The 21,634-nt window shown below is 42.9% G+C and overlaps 1 pseudogene; it reads right to left on the bottom strand.

The window, feature by feature from the left end:
- Window positions 1-20,398: 20,398 nt before the first annotated feature.
- On the bottom strand, window positions 20,399-21,405 carry LOC121256594 (annotated as a pseudogene).
- Between the last annotated feature and the right edge of the window lie 229 nt (window positions 21,406-21,634).

The following is a 21,634-nucleotide window of genomic DNA, read 5'->3' as shown; positions in this document are numbered from 1 at the left end:
ATTTTTAAAGTATGCAAAATCTCTAAACCTAAAATTTTTGAAAACTCAACCAATAGTCTGTAGAATCTCAAACTCAACGAATAAAATGATATTTATTGTAAGTGAAATAACTAAAAAAAAAATTATTTTTAACAGCGAGGGTAGTACTATAAATTTCATTATAATTACAAATATTTTAGTTATTGTAAATGAATAAAAAGCTAAAACACTCCATTTTTTTTTTAACTACGCAGATAAATTTTCAATAAAATATATCAAAAAAAAGTAGTAGTCCATATTGGAGGATGACATGAGTCTGCCAATAGGGGAATGGTTCTCTTTCTCCATTCCGTTTCCCCTGAATCATTCCCCATCCAAATTGGTTCAAGGATTTTATGACCAATAATAACAACTTATTAGGCGGTTCACTCATCATCTACACACAACACAACACATTTGGTATGAGAAAAATAAAAATTTTAAAAATTATGTGTAGTGTGTGGTGTATGGATGATTAGTAGAATTTTTCATATCAAAATGATCATCTGCTTTGATTTTTTCTAATATTAAGTTTTAATTATTTAACTTTTAAAATTTTTCGATCTTTTAGTTTATATAATTTAATTAGTTTGTTTTTTTAACAAGACAAGATTTATGATTTATTATAGCTTTTAAGTTTTTTTTTTATTATTTTCATTTTCAAATGAATTTGATTATTTTAAATTTAGTTATTTTGTACACTTTATTTTATTTTATATTTAATTTTTTAAAACTCTAGGTTGATGCGATATGTTGACTATGATTTTCTAAAACTGTAGTGCAGGTGACACTCTGTTCGTGACTCGTCGTAACATGTTAAAAAATTGCCACTTTCTAAATTTCTGTTGATGTGAAAAAAAGGAATTTGGAGGCAGAGATCAATTTGTTTGATATATGGACGTTACCTCAAACATCTTTTCGAAACTTCTTCAACTGAGGACCAGTTTGGAGAAAGGTCAAACTTTGTTGAGGTCGTGTTTCACTGCCCGAGTAGTTTTGCAAAGCCGAAGCACCACGTCGCCTGTAATTAAGAAGAAATGGAGGCTCAGGTGACTTCCGGGGGTCACTCCGATGCCTAAGTCAGTGGGTAATTCTCTGGATAAAAGCACAGAAATGTAAGATGAGAGTTAGGATTATCAGATAGATCGAAAGTGAGTGAGTTCTGGCCCTGTAGAAGGGTCCTCCTTTATTTATACCTGATCCGGGTTCCACCGTTGAGGGAGATCGTGGTATGTCAGGCGTCAGACCTGCCACCACTCGTTCCCCTGTCACTCTAGTGTGTGTCAGTCCGCGGCCTAGCAGGAGATCGTGTTGGGTCAGCCGTGCTAGGTCTGTCCTGCCGCCACCTCCCTGCCATGCTAGCGCATCAGATCGTGGGCGAGGCATCCTTCGTACGTGGGACGTGTCGTTGCGTGCTGGATTTCCTGACACAGGTATTGATTGCAGCGTGCCTTGGGTCTGCAAGTCTGCGAGCGGGCATGTACCGCCTTCCTCACGCAATTCATCCTGCCCGGTGATAGGGTTTGGAAATCTGCCAAGCCTCGGGACGTCTTCTTTGACGCTCCTGAGCTTTGCGTCGGTACGCCATCCTAGGTTGGTTCGCACTCGTTACCCAATCCTCTCGCTCCTGGGTTGGATGTCTTCTTGCGAGTGTGAGGACTCGACTTGTATCGAGTCAAGGGACCTGTTTTCTTGCGAGTGTAAGGACTCGACTTTTATCGAGTCAAGGGATCCGACTTCTTGCGAGTGTTGGGACTCGACTTAGTTGGGGTAGGGGTTGGTTCCGAGTCCTGGGACTTGGAACGGACCCCACTGCGAGTCAAGAGACTTATCTTATTATGAGTGTCGGGACTCGACTTTTATTGAATTAAGGACCCGTCTTCTTGCGAGTGTAAGGACTCGACTTGTATCGAGTCAAGGGACCCATCTTCTTGAGAGTGTAAGGACTTGACTTTTATCGAGTCAAGGGACCCGGCTTCTTGCGAGTGTTGGAACTCGACTTAGTTGGGGTAGGGCTCGGTTCCAAGTCCCAAGACTTGAAACGGACCCTGTGGTGAGTCAAGGGCAGTGTTTTGGATTTCGTACCATACCAGCCGGTACGGCCGAAATTTTTCATACCATACTGGATGGTACAGCTGAAATTTTTCGTAGAAATTTTACCCATTTCGTACCGACCGTACTGGCCTCAATTTCGGCCTGTACCGGCCTATATTTCGGCCTGTGTTTTTTTTTTTTCATTTTTTCAAACTACAAGCTTATTTTTTAACCCCCAATTCAAACTAGACTATTTATAATTTATATATATGTATTTATATATAATTTATTTATATATAGACTATTATTTTAGAATATAATTTTTTTTATATATTTATATATATAATTTATTTATATATCGACTATCCCGAAACGCTATCCCGAAATGGTACCGGTATCAAAATATTTCGTTCCAGTGCCTTGACCAGTATGACGTCCGGTACGGTATTCAAAACATTGGTCAAGGGACCCGTCTTCTTGTAAGTGTTGGGACTCGACTTTTAACGAGTTAAGGGACCTGTCTTCTTGCGAGTGTGAGGACTTGACTTGTATCGAGTCAAGGGACCCGTCTTCTTGCGAGTGTAAGGACTCGACTTTTATCGAGTCAAGGAACCCGGCTTCTTGCGAGTGTTGGGACTCGACTTAGTTAGGGCAGGGGTCAGTTCCGAGTTTTGGGACTTGAAACGGACCCCGCAGCGAGTGAAGGGACCCGTCTTCTTGCGAGTGTAAGGACTCGACTTTTATCTAGTGAAAGTACATGGCTTCTTGCAAGTGTAGGGACTCGACTTTATTTTGTTTGTACAATAGGAGATCTGCAAAAGAAACATCCTGACCTTCTCATTCATTCATAATTGCTCATACATGTTGCTGCCTTACATGGAGCGTGGTAAGGTCCCTCCCATTCATTTCTATACATAGAACTTTTTCAAGTGTTCAGCATTCCAGGGATGAGGTAGTTCTCACCCTTGGCTGTCCTTGAGCCGGTAGGAGCCGGGTCTGTTGCTCGCGATGACCACGTAAGGCCCCGCCTATCGTGCCCCCAATTTTCCTTCTTTCGGTGTGGTTACTCCCGCTTTTCGTAACACCATGTCGCCTACCCTAAAGGACCGTGGCCTGACTCATTTGTTGAAATATTGCTCTGTCTTTCGCTTGTTACTCGTCGTTCAGATGGCTGCTTCCTTTCTTCTCTCCTCTAGGGCATCTAGGCTCTCAGCTAGCCTCTCGTTGTTCATGTCTGGGTCAAAGTGTTGGATATGGAATGTGGGCATTCCGACTTCCACAGGAATTACAGCTTCGCTCCCGTAAATGAGGGCAAAGGGCATTTCGCCGGTGGGGGTTCAGACGGTAGTTCAGTACGCCCAAAGCACGCTCGGGATCTCTTCAGCCCACGCTCCTTTGTGCGCCTCAATCCTTTTCTTGAGGGTTGAGAGGAAAGTCTTGTTGGTTGCCTCGGCCTGACCGTTGGCCTGGGGGTGGCCCGGCGAGGAATACTTTACCTTAATCCCGAGTTCTGTACACCATTCTCGGTAGTGTGCGCAATCGAACTGTTTCCTATTGTTCGAAACAAAGCTCTGTGGTATGCCAAATCGACAGACTACCAACTTCCACAAGAACTTGGTTATGGTCCGGGAGGTGATGCTTGCGAGTGCTTCCGCCTCGACCCATTTGGTGAAGTAGTCGATCGCGACTATGACAAACCTGCCCCCTCTCTTACTACCAGAAAATGGGCCAATCAGGTCAAGCCCCCATTGGGAGAAAGGCCACGGGGCCATAATTGAGGTCAGTTCCTCTGCCGGGCAGTGGGGGACATGCCAGTGTTCCTGACACTTTAGGCATTTTCTGGCAAATTCCTCTGCATCTATGAGGGTACGGGGCCAATAGTATCCAGTTCGGGTTACTCTCATAGCTAATGCCCTCCCCCCCCGAATGGTTTCCACAGATTCCCCTTGTGGATTTCGGCCAATACATATTGGGCTTCGTCTGGTGAGATGCATCTAAGGAGCAGCTCGGAGAAACCCCTTTTGTATAGCACCCCTTCAAGCAGCGTGAATCGGGCCACTCTGTTCTTGACCTTTCGCACTTCCTCTGGGTTGTTGGGTAGTTGCCCTTACTGCAGGAACCTTTAGATGTCCGTCGCCCATTCGGGGGTATTGGGGTTGTAACAGACACTTTCCCCCCGATGGATGGGGCTTCGACCGTCCTGGTCACGGTGTGTTTCGGAAGTTGAAGTTCCTCCTACCCTAATGCAATCCTTGTAAGACGGTTTGCCTTCTGATTTTACTGTTATTAATACCGTACCGTACCGGCCGGTACTGTCGGTATTTGCCGTACCGGCAGTACGGCCCAGTGCCAGTACAGGTACTATATATATTTTGTACTGGCCGTATCGGCCAATATTTCAGCCTGTACCGGCCTGTGTACTGGCCGATATTTCGGTCTTAATTTTTTTTTTCATTTTTTCACACTATAAGCTCATTTTTTGACCCCCAATTCAGACTAGACTTTATAATTTATATATATATATGTATTTATATATAATTTATTCATATATAGACTATTATTTTGAAATATAATTTATATACATATATTTATATATATAATTTATTCATATATCGACTATCCCGAAACGGTACACGAAACAGTACCGGTACCGAAATATTTTGTTCCTGTGCCTTGACCGGTACGGCATCCAGTACGGTATTCAAAACATTGTCTGATTCTCCTCCCTCGGAACTTACTGAAGGTTAAAGTAGCAAAATGATCCCGCTCGTTGCAGACCAACTGGAGGTATTTCTTCAATCTTTCCCCCTTCGTAGCAAACTGTTCTAGACCCTGGTTGACCACGACCTGGGAATCGGTTCTTACTTCTATCTCTTCTGCTCCAAGTAATCGCGCGATCATCATCCCTGTTAGGAGCGCCTCATATTCGGCCTCATTATTCGTCACTTTGAAAGCCAGCCTGATTGCGTTGCTGTGTTCCTCTCCTTGCTCGGTGACAATGTGCACCCCTGCTTCCCCGCCAGCCTAGCAGGACGAACCATCAATGTAGACCTACCAGGGTTTTCCTTGGGCTGCAACTGATACCTCTTCTAGTAAATTGGAGAACTCGGCGATGAAATCCTCCAACACTTGCCCTTTGATTATGGTTTTGGGCTGATACTCCATGTCGAACTTGTTGAGCTCAATTGCCCATTTGGCTTGTCGTCCTGAGGTGTCTGGTTTTTACAGTTCCTGCTTGAGGGGGTGGTCGGTAAGCACTATGATCGGGTGTGCTTGGAAGTATGGCCTTAGTCTTCGGGCTACAACAATGAGGGCGAACACCAGCATCTCCATTCGGGAGTACCTTGCTTCTACGCCCCTAAAGGCTCAGCTCATATAGTACATGGGACGCTATCCTTCTCCCGTTTCATGGATCAGTGCAGCCGATACAGCGTGTGGGGACACTGCCTGGTATGCAGTCAAGATCTCTCTTGGTCTTTTCTGGCTCAGCAGCGGGGGGTGATTGAGGTGCGACTTTAGATCGGTGAAGGCCTTCTCACATGCCTCATCCCAACTTTGTGCCTTTCTTAGGACTTTGAAGAAAGGTAGGCATCGGTCTGTGGATCAGGCGATGAACTGGTTTTGGGCTTCCACCCGCCTGGCTAATCTCTGGATCTCGTGGATATTACGCGAGGAAGGCATTGCCATCATTGCTTCTATCTTTTCGGGATTCACTTCGATCCCTCTCTCTGAGACCATGTATCTCAGAAATTTACCTGTCTCCACTCCAAACGCACACTTCAACGAGTTAAGCTTCATCCAGTACAGTCGAAAGACAGAGAACGCTTCTCGTAGGTCTACTAAATGCTTCTGGGTCTCCTTGCTTTTTCCAAACAGGTCGTCCACGTACACTTCCATGTTGCGGCTGATCTGCTGTTTGAACATTCGGTTGACTAACCGCTGGTAGGTGGCCCCCGTGTTTTTCAGTCTGAAGGGCATTGCTTTGTAGCAGTAGAGCCCTTGGTCAGTAATGAACGCTGTTTTTTCTTCGTCATCTGGATTCATCCTTATCTGGTTGTACCCGGAAGAAGCGTCCATAAAGCTGAGGAGGGGATGAGCCGCTATTGAATCCACTATCAGGTCGATGCGTGGTAGGGAAAAGCTATCTTTTGGGCAAGCCTTGTTCAGGTCGGTGAAGTCAGCACACATTCGCCACTTGTCGCTGAGCTTCTTCACCAAGACTACATTTGATAGCCATTCCGAGTACTGGACTTCTCGGATGAACCTCGCAACTAGGAGTCGATCTATTTCTTCGGCTATCGCCCCATACTTCTCAGCGCTGAAGCTACGTCGTTTCTGCTTGACTTTTCGTGTCGTCGGGTTGACACAGAGCTGATACTCAATAATAGAGTTTTCAATCCCGAGCATGTCTTCATGGCTCCAGGCGAATACGTCTCGATGTTTGATAAGGAGAGATATCAGCACTGCTCTCATATCTGGTCCCAGCCTAGTGCCGATCATCCTGGTTCCTATTGGTCTATTATCACGAGCTCCAGGGGTTCGTTGGGCGCAGCCTGCTGGAGGGCCTGTTCGTCATGGATTTCCCCATCCCACTCGGTCAAGACTAGAGGTGATTCGGGCCTGAGTTCTGGTACTTCAATGGCTGCCACGACCTTTGCCTCTTGCCTCATCTCCTTGTCATAGCATTCCCAAGCCAGGACCTGTTCGCACGAATTTCTCCAACTCCCGAGTCGGTGGGAAACTTTACCTTAAGATGAAAGGTAGACGTCTCTGCCTTCAAGTTGTTTAGGGTGGAGCGTCCCAGTATGGCACTGTATAAGGACGGGGCCTTGACAACCAAGAAATCAATCATAGTGGTTGCGGTTCTGGGCGCCCTTCCCATCAAGATTGAAAGAGTAATGACCCCAACTGGCTGAACGACGTCCCTCGTGAAGCCCTTGAGGGGCATTAGGGCCCGGCACAGCCGATCTTGGTTGATGTTCATTTTGACAAAAGCATCCCAAAATAGGATATCGGCCGAGCTGCCGTTGTCGATCAGAATCCTCCGGGTCCTGAAGTTTGCCACTTGCATCGTTACCACCAATGCATCATCGTATGGACTTTCTTCATCTCTTTCGTCAAAGGTTATCGCGATGCCTCCAGCACGTCGTTGCGGCCTGCTTATACCCCTTTCTGCACTGAAGACTTCTTTGTAACGTGCCTTCTCGGTGTGTGCCCTTCGGGCCGACGATGAGGCTCCACCTCCCGCATACCCTCCTGTGATTGTGCTGATTTCTCTGAGTGGCTCCACCTTCCGTCCCTTACCCCTTGCCTTCTTGGGACTTCTTCCCCCGGAAGTTTGGACGCCTATCTCCCGGCCGGGCCGGTCCGTTTCATTCCCTGACCGACGCGCCCGATTCTTCTATTATTCTTCTTTAATTTTCTTCAGGACGTAGCAGTCGCGCGTGCTATGTCGGTTATTCATGTGATACTCACAAAACAGGCAACTCTCTACCTCCCGGGGATGTTCTCTTTTGGGACCCATGTGATGGTCCCCTTCCACTGCCAAGTTGGTGTGGGCGCAGCTCGCTCCTTAGGTTCGAGTTGGTGCTTCTCTCTTTCTCTTCACATCCGACACTTGCCCCCTCTCTCCTCCACTGTTGTTGCGATTGGGACGTTGCCCTGACGCCTTTATGCCGGCCCGCTCCACCTCAGACCGTCGGGGGGCTGTTAGGGCCTCTAGGGTGTCTTCTGCATTAATGAACTCATCTGCCCGATCCATGAATCGCTCAGCGTGGTGGGGATCTTCCGTGCTATTTCGGACATGAACGGATTCAGCGGACAAATACCCCCCCAGGAGCGTTGCTAACGTGATCTTCTTATCTTGATTGTCTATCGTCATGCGTTCCTGATTGAACCGCAAGAGATACGACTTCAGATTTTTGCCGTCACGCTGCTTGACCGTTAAGAGGTAAGCCGAGGGGCGTCTCCTCTTACTGCTGGCCAGGAATTGCGTCATGAAGAGATGAGCGAGCTCCTCGAAACTTCCTATCGTTCCTGATGACAACGTCCCAAACCAGCTCTGGGCCGCTCCCATCAGAGTTAGCGGGAAAACCCGACAGGCGACCTCTCCCGAGAATCCATGTAAGGTCATGTGGGCCTTGAATGTTTCCAGGTGCTCCAACGGATCTTTGGACCAGTCGTACGCTTCCATCTGGGGGACTCTGAACTTGGGAGGAAAGGGCATGGCCAAGATTCCTTCACTGTATGGGAGGTCGGAGCTGACTAGCAGCTGGTCTATAATTGATAGGGTGTCTGTCTTCTTTTCCATTTCTGCACAATTGTCCCCTAGCTCTCGAATTTTGAGGTGCATTGCGCGCCTTTCTTCTTCTGCCGCAGTATCCGTCGAAGCCTTCTGTGAACCCTCCTGCTCATTGCCACTTGGCTCTACCCCTCCCGCCAACTCCTCGTTGGCTAACTTGGGGGCTGCGTTCTCCTGGCGAAGCGTCCCGCTTCCTCCGTCAGTTTTCTGATGGTTTCCTCCATGCTTGAGAGTCGTGCTTCTATCGTCTCTTCCTCGTGATCTTCCCTTCTCGTAGCCTGGGATCGCGTCGCTGCCGGCATGCGAAGTACACGCTTTTATGGAAAAATAAATCTCATAGACGACGCCATTGTTGAGATCGTGTTTCGCGGCCCGAGCAGTTCTGTAAAGCCCAAGCTCCACGTTGCCTGTAATTAAGAAGAAAGGGAGGCTCGAGTGACTTTCGGGGTCACTCTGATGCCTAAGTCAGTGAGTAATTCTCTGGATAAAAGCACATAAATGCAGGTTGAGAGTTAGGATTATCAGATAGATCGAAAGTGAGTGAGTTCGGGCCCTGTAGAAGGGCGCTTCCTTATTTATACCTGATCCGGGTTTCGCTGTTGAGGGAGATCGTGGGGTGTCAGGCGTCAGACCTGCCACCACTCCTTCCCCTGTCGCTCCAGTGTGTGTCAGTCCGCGGCCTAGCAGGAGATCGTGTTGTGTCAGCCGTGCTAGGTCTGTCCAGCTGCCACCTCCCTGCCATGCCAGCGCGTTAGATCGTGGGTGAGCCGTCCTTCGTACGTGGGACGTGCCATTACGCTACGGATTCTCTGACATAAGTATTGATTGTGGCGTGCCTTGGGTCTGCGAGTCTGAGAGCGGGCACGTGCTGCCGTCCGCACGCAATTGGGCATCCTGCCCGGTGATAGGGTTTGGCAATCTGCCGAGCCTCGGGACGTCTTCTTTGACGCTCATGAGCTTTGCGTCGGTACGCCATCCTGGGTTGGTTCGCGCTCGTTACCCGATCCTCTCGCCTCAGGTCTTCAACTTCCTCTCTTGGGTCCATAGTTTCGTAATTTGGCCTCCTTGGACTAGGGCCCTTTTGGGGTGGGCCGCGCGCTCGGTATTTGATTCTATGGCCTAGGATCTTTTGCTTCCTCCTTTTAACCCGGGCTCCATGGTTTGGCCTTCCTGGGTTTGGGCCCTTCCGGGATGGGCCTTTGCTCACAAACTCCATTTACGTACGTATACAATAATGAACAAAAGTTACAACAATATACACATACCAATATTCCCATGTGCGCGTGTGCACTATGCAAGTCCATATGTCCATATCGTCGTGTTCACACTGAAGAGTTTTACCCATTTCATCACATGGCTAAGCATAAGTTTGTATATGTATTGATCTTTCTAATTTATTCACATGGCAGAAACATGTATAAATGGAATCAGTTCAGTTCTAACAAAGAGTTCAATCAGGCATTTTTAAACTGTAGATAATGAAATATAAAATTATCCAAGTAATAGAGCTGACAAATGTGTTTTATAATCCTTACATTCCTGGGATCATATATAGTCTCTTCTGAACTTCTAAGCATAAATGTCTGTGAAGCATTTCAACATCTACAAAGAAATACAATGAACTGATAAAAAAAAAATATATATATATATATATATGGCTCTAAAATATATATCCTTAAGTCACACATTAGAAATCATATTCTTACGGCTCTCAAATGTATTATATCATGCCCCACACATTAGAAATCTTACTTAAATGAGTCCGAAATAACTTCATTTCTTATTCAATAAAAACTTTAATATACATATCAATTATTTTCTCCCTTTTCTCTCCCTCACCGATTAGCATCTCATGTTTTAAGTACAACAGATCAAAATTATAAGCACAATCCTACAAGTTCATTTTGATGTTTATTGTTTTCATTTACCACTCAGCATCTAGTTCCACAATCGCTAACGTTTTAATTTATTTCCCCAAAAGAAAAAAAAAAACTGCAAATCCAATAAAAAGAATCATACAAAAAATGCTCAAGCTAGCAGCAACATATTCACAAAACCATGGATTTGTTTAGCTTCATTTGAAATAAAGCTAAACAAAAATGCAACTCGGGAAGAAATGAGTCAATATAATAGCTGGAAAAGTCAAATTAACACCGTATAGCAATTTGATCTAACTGGGTGAAAGGAATGCACTTACTGTAGCAAGGTTACAAGACCACTTTCAAAACCCCTTTCAAGAATGCAACTTAGAGAAATGAGTCCATATAATAGCTGGAAAAGCCAAAATAAACACCGTTATAGCAATTTGATCTAACTGGGTGAAAGGAATGCACTTGCTGCAAGTTACAAGACCACTTTCAAAACTCCTTTCAAGAGAGCTATGCTGCAGCTCCATCAAACCTGCAAGTAAGTTAATTCAATCCTAGTGGGCTTGAGAGTTGTAGCTCATGCAGAGCATTTTTTTAAGGTAAAATAAGATTTTATTTGATCAAGTAAATAGGCCATTAGTATCAAGTAAGCTATGTCAAGGAATACAAAACAAATTAACTCAAGCTTGAATCTAATTTTGTTTGTAAAGTTCCTGATCTTACATATTGCAGAACTTGAACCAATCCCCAACACTGGCTCATTGAACAACTACACGAGGCATTGAGAAGAAATTTGAAGTTTTGAACAGCCACTAAACAGAAACTCTTGGTGATAAAAATATATATATATATATATATCACATCTTTATTACAAGTTTAGGGCATGTTTGAAGTCTCCAGTAAATTCGAGTTCTCTATTTTGTTTTTGATAGAACTTGGTATGTTTAGCATAGGCAATAGGTTCTTGTCATTTTATTCTTAACAAATGAGAATGCATCAAATATTCCGATTCGGCAAAGGAATGCTATGTTACTTTCGATGCATATAGCATTAACATGTAAATAGGAATTATATATCGAGTTCGATCAGGTATTAAACACTTCATATAATCAAATTCTCTTTAGCTCATCTGTAGATAATGGTGTCTGTGAATCCAACATCTATAAAGAAACACCATGCATACTGACAAGCACATTATTGATTCAACTTTCAATAGATTTTTGGATTGATTGGACTAGGCCAAACAAAAAAAGCTTAAAAATTCACAAAAACCTTATTCTTAGGGGTCCAACATAATATTCCACACACTAAAATTTAGTTGTCAGGTTTTGTCAAGATAATTTCTGATGTTACTAAAAACATGGTGCCAGATTCCAGCTTCATATAGCCAATCCAGATCCCAGCATGCACATGTTGGATCTCATGTACTACGGTTCCTAGTAAGTGCCAAATAAACAGGTTATACAGCAAAAAGATAACGGATTTTTGTTTTTTTTTTAATTTATTTTATATTTTTTTCTCTGTTTCTCTTCCTCACAGACAGCACCAAATGCTTAGCAGAAAATATCTAAACTATAAGCACAATCCCTAAATGTTCAATTCAATGTTTTATTTTCACTCTCATGCATCGTAGTCTCTCCAAATTGCTAAATGACTTGCATTTTATCTCGTTTTGATTGGTAAGTAAATGACTAACATTTATCTGACAGTCCATCAGATTTTAACAAGCTGTGTCACTTGAAAATACAGTGCCAAACCCTAGTATCTTATAGCCAATCCATTCCCAACATGCACCATGCTGGATCTCATGTATGGGAATTCCCACAACTGCCACATAACAATTTATGCGGCAAAAAGTTAACTAATGAAACAATTTTTTGGCGAAATTAAGCAAGACCGTTACAATAAACATATCGGACATTTAGAAGAACTGGTGCATTCATTCAAATATGTGATAAATGAAAATCAGTCTTTTTCACATAAAAATGAAAACAATGTGAAAGTGGTTTATTTCTTACCACACAACTTAATACATATATATTTTATTTTCTCTCTGTCTCTCATTCAGTGACTGCATCTCTCATGTTTTAAGCCCAATACCTAAATCTTCAGGTCAAGGTCATCTCAATATTTGAAAGGTGTATTCTTTTTTTTGTTTTTTATTTTTATTTTTTTTTGGGGGGCGCGCGGGGGGGGGGGGGGGGGGGGATAAAGAGATGAAAAGGTCATTTTAAGGCATAAAGTGCATATGTTAGATATTTTAAAGAATTGGAGAAATGTTTCTTTGAAAATCTTCATGAACCTGTTCCACCTATAGCTTAAGTAGTTTGAACAAAGATGCTTTAATTTGCTAAGAATTTGAAAGAACAACAAATATTAGTGCATCAATCAGGATTTGAGTATATGCTATAAAATTATAAAATTAAACAAACCTCTTCGAATTTTTTCTCTTTGATTTTCCTTTCAATTAAGGCAACCAAGCAAAGAAATACTTTGCTTTTCTTCAACGAAATTTTCTCGCCAGCCAAACACTATATTTGGGATTTTCCAGTCAATTAAAAAATGAGAAGATAGAGAAAGGAAGATAATTACACCTTTCCAGCCATGGGTTTGTGTTAGAATGCACAGCGGAAAAGTACCTCAAGCTCAACTTAAAGAATTGCTCCACAAGTTTTTCCAGATTGATAAACTTCAAGCGTTTTCCTTTAGTGGCGAAAGTGTACTACGTAGTATAGAACTAGAGTAACACTTAATCAATCCACAGCCTAAGTATTTTCCTTTAAGCCATGCATTACATGCGTTACAAGTAACGCATGGCTTAATACAAGCAGGAGGGGGTTAGCCCCACGTGGGCACCCCTCCATCTAATATCTCTCACTCGCACACAGTGGGCATGACCCTAGGTCAGCATCTCTCTAATGTTCTCAATTTTGTTCATACAAATAAATAGGTCGTGCGACCACCAAGCACATCTGTAGAAAGCAGGGAGTACATACACCAAATCTCTCCCAGAGAAGACCAGCATAGTAACATCCCTAACGTGTCTGGTCATGTCCTAGACTTATTTGATCGCATCAAGATCAAGCATTTTCGAACCCTCTTGAATTTAAAAAACTCAGAACAATGCTTGACTACCTCCAAATATTTCAATGTGTTCACAACCTTTAGCCGCTACCAAGATGTAGCGTCATTCGTATGACGTCAGCAAACACTATCGAAGATACGATATCGAATAGTCTTCCCTCTACACTCATATCACTCAAGTTTGGTCGAACTGCTTTCCCAACAATGTCTCTTTAGACCGTATCTATCATGGCCATAGACAACATGCCAAAGTAGCAAACATTACAACCTCCATCTCATGACATAGTCAAAAGTAAAGGACATTTTTTTTAAGAAATGAGACTCACACAGTGAGAAAGAGGGAAACATTTTACTCACTTACTCATATGGTCGTATAAGCACATATAGTATGAAACACATGCTACGGTGGATTTCTCTTTCTTAAAGAGCATATGTCTATATCAACACCGTACAGATCTTAGTCTAGCCGCTCCTTAAGCGTCCAACCCGAATTCCTCTATTTGCACGTCTCTAAGGCGTCAAAGAGGAACTCGCATCTGGCTTACTACAGGCTACATGGATGGTGGGGTAACTCATGCATAGTCCTATCAATGGACCTCATCTTAGCTCCCACTAAGGCAACATAATTTTGTGTCAACCTACTTATCCCTTTGGACAAGTACCTAGGGACACAATGTCTCATCTCTACTCGCTACTTAAGCGCTAGAGGCGATCGCTCGTGGCGATCGCTCGTGTGAGTGAGCCGATCCAAGCCTGTTGACATATCTTGTGTGTGTGTATTAAAAACAATACGATAAAGACAAAAACAGAATCATATTGTATTAATATCCCAAAGGAAATGTTACATCTTTATGTCATTTGAAACACAAATTACATTTATAGTCTACGCAGTCCTAGATTCCTAACATGAGCCTCGAAGACATCTCTTGCTATAGGCTTCGTTAAGGGATCAGCAACCATGCGACTCGAAGAAAGATGTTTCAGAACCACTTCCTTTTGCGCTATCATGTCTCTGATGTAGTGATATCTGATATCTATGTGTTTGGTTCTTCCATGATACTTTGAGTCCTTAGCATATGCGAGGGCTGCCATCCTATCGCAGAATATTGTCACTGGATCTGATGTATTCGTGCCAATGTCTAAATGCTTGAGGAACCTCCGTAACCAAACAGCTTCTTGAACTGCTGCAGAACATGCTATTTATTCTGCCTCCATGGTGGATAAAGCTATACAGGGTTGTTTCTTGCTGCTCCATATAATGGCACCTTGGTTGAGCAGAAAGACATACCCAGTGGTTGATTTGCGCTCATCTAGGTCCCTGCCCCAATCGGCATCACTGTAACCTTTTAGCAGCAAATCTGAACCCTGATAGCACAACACATAGTCCGCAGTTCCCTTGAGATATCGCATAATCCTTTTGACCGTTTTCCAGTGAGCTAGCCCGGGATTTGATTGGAATCTACTCACTAAGCCAACTGCATAGCATATGTCAGGCCGAGTACACATCATTGCGTATATCAGACTACCCACAGCATTAGCATAAGGGACACGGGCCATCTTTTCCTTTTCTTTTTGAGTCTTAGGACACATCACTTTAGACAAGTTCTCGCTTCTTGCAACAGGGGTGTCAATGGGTTTACATCCATTCATTAGGAAGCGCTCGAGGACTTTCTTTATGTAAGTCTGTTGAGACAAACACAAAAGTCTCTTTGAGCGATCTCTGTAGATCTTAACTCCTAGAATGTATTCTACCTCACCCATATCCTTCATCTCAAAATTGAAGGATAACCACTCTTTTGTGGCGACTATCAATCCTTTATTATTTCCAACTAGTAGTATGTCGTCAACATATAATGACAACATAATGAAACTCTTCTTAGACCTTTTGACATAAACACAATGATCCTCTGTGATCATCGTAAACCCATTCGAGTGAACGGCTCGATGGAATCTGAGGTACCATTGTCTAGATGATTGCTTTAGGCCATATATAGATCGTTTGAGCTTGCACACTTTGCGCTCTTGACCTTTGACCACAAAACCAGTTGGTTGATCCATATAGATCTCCTCATCTAGTTCTCCATTGAGAAATGCTGTCTTAACGTCCATCTGGTAGAGTTCCAAATCCATGTTAGCTACTATAGCTAGAATCAGGAGAATTGAGGCAAACCTCACCACTGGTGAAAAAGTCTCCTCATAGTCTATACCTTCCTGTTGGGTATATCCTTTCACCACTAAGCGAGCTTTGTACTTATCTATTGATCCATCCGACTTGCGTTTGACCTTAAGAACCCATTTGTTCCTAATAGTCTTATGTCCTATTGGTAGATCAACCAGATCCCAGACCTGGTTAGTCTTCATAGACTCAATCTCATCATTAAGAGCTTTCATCCACTCATCTTTTGTAGAAGATGAGAAAGCCTCATAAATTGTCCTAGGCTCGTCATCATCATGCGAAGCTACCATAAAAGCTTCCCCTTCAATCTCAAAACGACGACGGGGAATATTTTCGCGTGTGCTTCTACGCGGCTGAGGTTGTTGTGATTGATTGACAAGTGATGTGCTCCCACTCGGATTCAAATAATTTGTAGGAGCTTGAAGAATTTCTTCCTCATTCTCAACTAAATTCCTTGGAGCACTTTCCTCTTGTTCTACAATCTCATGAAGTTCTAAACTCCTATCAACCTCACCTCTACTTGGAAACTCATCTTCAATGAAATCCACATCTCGTGACTCAATCTCAGTCACACTTCCATCAGATTGTTCACCTATTAATACATACCCTTTAGAGTGTTCTGAGTACCTTATAAAGATACACTTCGTCCCTCTAGGGCTTAACTTCCTATACTTATTAGAAAGATTGTGAACAAAACCCGTTGAACCTCATAGCCGCAAGTTACTCAAATTGGGTTTCTCGCCTGTCCATAGTTCATATGGGGTGGAAGTTACTGATTTGGAGGGCACTCGGTTAAGAATATAGGCAGCAGTTAAAAGTGCATCCCCCCAAAAAGAAATTGGTAGGCTTGCTTGCGCCATCATTGACCTAACCATCTCAAGCAGTGTTCGATTTCTCCTTTCCGCCACGCCATTTTGCTTCGGCGTATTCGGCATCGTCAACTGTCTTTTGATTCCTTTTTCATCACAGAGCCTTTTAAATTGCTCAGAGAGATATTATCGTCCTCGGTCAGTTCTTAGAACTTTTAAACTCTTGTCTAACTGATTCTCAACCATTCTTAGATATCGCCTAAAGCATTCCAATGCTTCAGACTTATGGGAGATTAAGTAGACATGACCGTAACGTGAAAAATCATCTATAAATGTGATGAAGTAGACACCTCCGTGTCTTGCCCTCACACTCATTGGACCACAGATGTCTGAGTGGACTAATTGCAGTGGAAAAGATGCCCTTGTGGCTTTTCCAAACGGTTTTCTCTTAGCTTTTCCCATTAGATAATGTTCACATGTGGGCAAGATGACCTTAGCGAGATTGCCTATAAGGCCTTCTCTAGCTAACTTAGTCATTCTATCTTGCCCTATATGGCCAAGCCTAGCATGCCATTTATATGAATCCAAATTATCAGATGTAGAAAGAAAAGCAATTGACTCATTTATATTTGAATAATCTAAATTCAATATCATAAAACCGTCTTGTAGAAAAGCATTGCCATAAAACACATGGCCCAAATAAAAAGAAACATAATTGTTTTCAAATACAATACGAAAACCAAGTCTTAATAGAGTGACTACAGAAAGTAAGTTTCGTCGGATCTCGGGAGCGTATAGCACATTGTGAAGGAAAAGAGTGCGGCCACCCCGCAAGTCCAGCTTGTAGGTACCAAGTCCCAGTACCTCAAAGCTAGCTCCATTCCCCACCTTGATATCACGACTCCCAGCTGGAATCCGGCGATACTCAACAAATCCAACTCTATCTCGCGCTATGTGTTCGGTCGCTCCTGAATCAACAGTCCACACAGGATAGGAGTGAGCAACCATCACATGGCTAGTTACAAAAACAATGCGAGAAAAGTCAGAATGTACTTCTTCGGCTCAGTGCAGTCACGAACGAAGTGGCCATTCTTTCCACAGTTGAAGCACTCTAATTTCGACTTGTTCTTCCCACGTTTGCCCCTCTTGCTGCGCTGAGAAGTTCCTGACACCTTCTTAATTTGTCCAGCAGCTACTCCATTCTTAGACTTCTTGCGCTTAGGCCTTGATGCCTTACGCGAACCAGAATCAGCCACAGAGGTCGTGTGATTGGGCTTGGCAGCCTCTAGGCGCTCAGCCTCCAATTCCAAGTGACGGGAGACATCATCAAAGTCTTTGATATTCTCGTTATGCGTCAGGTTCTGGCTCATATTCTCCCAAGAATTCGGCAGTGATCTTATCACTGTCTGGACTTATTGTTCATCAGTCAGGTTGTTTCCTGCTGACTTAAGTTCGCGGATCATGGTTGACATAGCCCTAAGATGCTGCTTCATCGTGTGGTCAGAGCGCATCTTATAGGAGTCAAACCTCATGGTTAACCCACGCAACCTAGTGGCTGAAATTCCACCAAACTTCAACTTCAAAGCCTCCCACATGCTTTGGGCAGTGTCATAGATCTCAAACTCACATATTAGATCATTGTGCATGCTGCTTAACATTATTATGCGCGCGCACCGACTTTTCTTAGCTCATTGAGTATAGGCTAGTTGATCTATTTTGTGTTGTTCCGAGGTCCCTTCCCCGGGCTCAGTAAGGGAGTGAGATAAGGCCTCCAAGACCTCTTGCTCATCTAAAACATATTGGATCTTGCGATGCCAAATGTCGTAGTTCTCCCCATCCAATTTCTCCCCTTTGTTTAAATCGGCAACTATACTCTTGGATGCCATTTCACTACAATACGCAAAGAAGGGATATTACACACACACCTAAGAAATCTACCGCGTCTATCCAAGTTAGAAAAAAAATAATTTAGACATGTCGCAAGATCGAAAAATCGCTAGGCTTCAGAATCATCTCTTGCGCCACAATATCTAATTATTAAATTTCTAACCTAATTCCCGCGCAAATTCAAAAAAAAATATGGGAGAATTAATCATAAATCTCAACCACACTCCCACTATCTTAAGTAGTCATCTAGTCCTAGTCACATGTAAAGACATAACCTACTAAAATTGTAGTAACCTTTTGGGCCAGTCTACAAGGACAGCTACTCCAACCACAGTAACCTGTTGGGCCAGTCTACAAAGATGGTTCATATAAGACCATTACAGTCCATTTTTTCTTGTTCCATCAGTGCATTTACAGTTCTTACTGGGGTCACTATGGTCTTTTGGCTATACAGTGCATTTACAGTTCTTACTGGGGTCACTGCAATTTTTTTTCAGTCTATCATTTACACTGACAATTCTAACTAAGACTACTTAGTGGGAATTTTTTCTATTTTATCAATAAAGACTAATGTATAAACATTCAAGCCTAACATTCATAGATGATAATATAATTACATATCCACATGTTCAATTCACATATACATGTAATCACATTTAATATAACAAATTAAATAAAAGATCACATGTAATTTAAAATAATGGAAAAAAAAATAGCATGAATATAACTATATATTCACATGTGATCAAATTTAATCTAAAACATTAAAAAAAAAATCACATGTAATATAACAATATATCTTAGCATATATTAAGTCATGCAAATTTCATCCCCTCCTTTTATTTTCTGTTAAAAAAAATGGGTTTGATAAAGTTGGGCTGTAAAAAAAATTGCCCAGATTTTTTTATTATTATTATTAAACACTGAAGGGCCGAATGGCCCAAAATCAAATTGGGCCAAGCCCAGCCCGAGTCATCAAAAAAAAAATGTATGAGCTGGGCCTCACGGCCCAAGCCCATGGAAGTCAAATGACCTAATGGTCATCTTCTTCCTCCATCGGCTACTATTCACGTGAACAGTAGCCGCTCCACAGCAGCATGCCGCTGCACCTCCGTGGTGCGCGCAGCACCTCTTTGGTGCGCGCTGCACCTCGCTGGTGCGCGCAGCACCTCACTGGTGCGCGCTGCACCGCGGTGGTGCGCGCAGCACCTCGTGGTGCGCGCAGCACCTCGCTGGTGCGCGCAGCACCTCGCTGGTGCTCGTTGCACCGCGTTGGTGCTCGCAGCACCTCGCCGGTGCGCGCAGTACCACTGTGGTGCGAGCAGCGCCTTGCGGTGGTGCGCGCAACACCACTGCGTTGGTGCTCGCAGCACCACCTGGTGCGCAATTTAAAAAAAAAAAAAAAAAAAAAAGGATAAAAAAACACCATACAAATCTCAAGCATATGCGAGAAAATATTATAAACAGGAAGCAATTAAAAAAAATAGCTCTGATACCAATGTTAGAATGCACAGCGGAAAAGTACCTCAAGCTCAACTTAAAGAATTGCTCCACAAGTTTTTCCAGATTGATAAACTCCAAACGTTTTCCTTTAGTGGCGAAAGTGTACTACGTAGTATAGAACTAGAATAACACTTAATCAATCCACAACCTAAATATTTTTATCAAGAGAGAACAAAAAGAGAGAGAGTATTTTTCTATTTTTTAGATGATCCCAAAAACACAATTGGGAAGGACTATATATAGTCCTCCACTGTACGGCTGGCCTTCTTCAATTGTATCATGTAACGGCAGTAACGCATGGCTTTAAGCCATGTAAAGCCATGCGTTACAACTAACGCATGGCTTTTAAGCCATGCGTTACAAGCAGGAGGGGGTCAGCCCCACGTGGGCGCCCCTCCATCTAATAGTTTGATATTGAATTCGTCGGTTTCTGAAACCATAAAAAAACAATGAAAAAAAAGACAATCATAATAAAACCCCTGAATTACAGTTGATACTGATGATACCAAATTCATAAATAATCCATTAAATGAAAAAAGAAAGTACCTTGATCGAGAATGCCTTTGATCGCCATCTATGTATTTTAGTGACTGCTTTCCTCAAATTATTTTCAACTGGAAGGAACACACATAAAAGATAGTTACAATGTTTTTTTTTTTTTTTTTGGGTAAAAATATGCAAACCAAATATATTTAGAGAAACCAATGTAAATTATCGATAGAAATAAACCCGAAACCCATGCATGTCAAAACTAACAAACTGTAATGTGCCTTTGAGGACACAATCCTGTCTGGTTGGCTAAAGAGAGGGAACTTAAGTCTGATAAATTCGTTGAACAAAAGCAAGAAACTCAATTTGTTTTTAAGTAGGTAGAACCTCAAAATTTTGAGAGGATAATATCCTGCTGCATGGACCTAATTCATCCTCTGGATGAGCTCATTGATGTAATCTTCACGGTTTCCGGCATCACCTCCTTCAACACAGTGATTTCTCTTCTTCTTCAAACCACCCTGGGTTGCCATAAGAAATTGTTTGCCTCCTTGAAGTGGGGTCCAACCGTCATAATCTCATGGATAAGATCTTCCGTGCAAATGATTCCTTTCTTACCCAAAGCCTGTTCAACGATGGAATTATCAGTCAAAGCAATTCTCTGCTTGTTGAGTTTTCCATATCCCCTTTTGTAAACCAATTCTTTGACACTCTTCAAATTTGGATACCCGTAGGTCACATAAGGCTCAACTCTGTGCAGCATATTCATCGTTGCCTTATTTACTTTCAGAAAGACACCATTGAATATCCGTCTCGAATGCAGAAGCTGCAAAATCTTCCTGGTCTTTGGGTGCATCGCATTGATACCACGGATCCTGATAATGAACAAGAGCTTAGCTTGTGGGTCTACATAAAACCCTCCCTTAAGTTTTGCCTCACGCTTCAATCGAATAAGCTCTTTTTGCTGCTCATCATACTCCTTTGCATAGAGTTTAGCTCTGCAATAAATCAGCTTACGGCTTTCAACTCTTTTTTTCTTCGCAGCTTCGAGCTCCTGCTTCTTTGCCAGAGCCCATTCCTCATTCCTTTTCTGCTTCTCAATACCGACTCCGGAACTACCGGTCCTCCCTTGACTTCCTCTTCACCCATCTTTTTTTGGATCGCCGCTGCTTGAGGACTTTGGGAGTGCTGGTAGGTTTCGCCGCTCTGAGAACCCTCCCTTAAGTTTTCCCACAATGTTTAGATTATAGAAAACTAAAGAAAATGTCGGGAAATAATTGATTCAACCTTACGAAAGTTTTCCACTAAAGAGAGAAGGAAACGCCTATATCTATCTCAACTCAATTTTCTCTCGCTCGCTCGCTCAAATCTCGCCTCTGAATGGATATCTGTATATAAATTGATGGGAATTTTGTTTTTATACCGTTGAGGCAGCGAACAGTATTTAAATTCAAAGGGGATGGCA

The sequence above is a fragment of the Juglans microcarpa x Juglans regia genome, chromosome 3D (genome assembly GCF_004785595.1).
Source record: "Juglans microcarpa x Juglans regia isolate MS1-56 chromosome 3D, Jm3101_v1.0, whole genome shotgun sequence".
Classification (NCBI taxonomy): Eukaryota; Viridiplantae; Streptophyta; class Magnoliopsida; order Fagales; family Juglandaceae; genus Juglans; species Juglans microcarpa x Juglans regia.
Note: the sequence above shows the minus strand (reverse complement) of the source record. Positions and strands in the feature narration are given on the sequence as shown.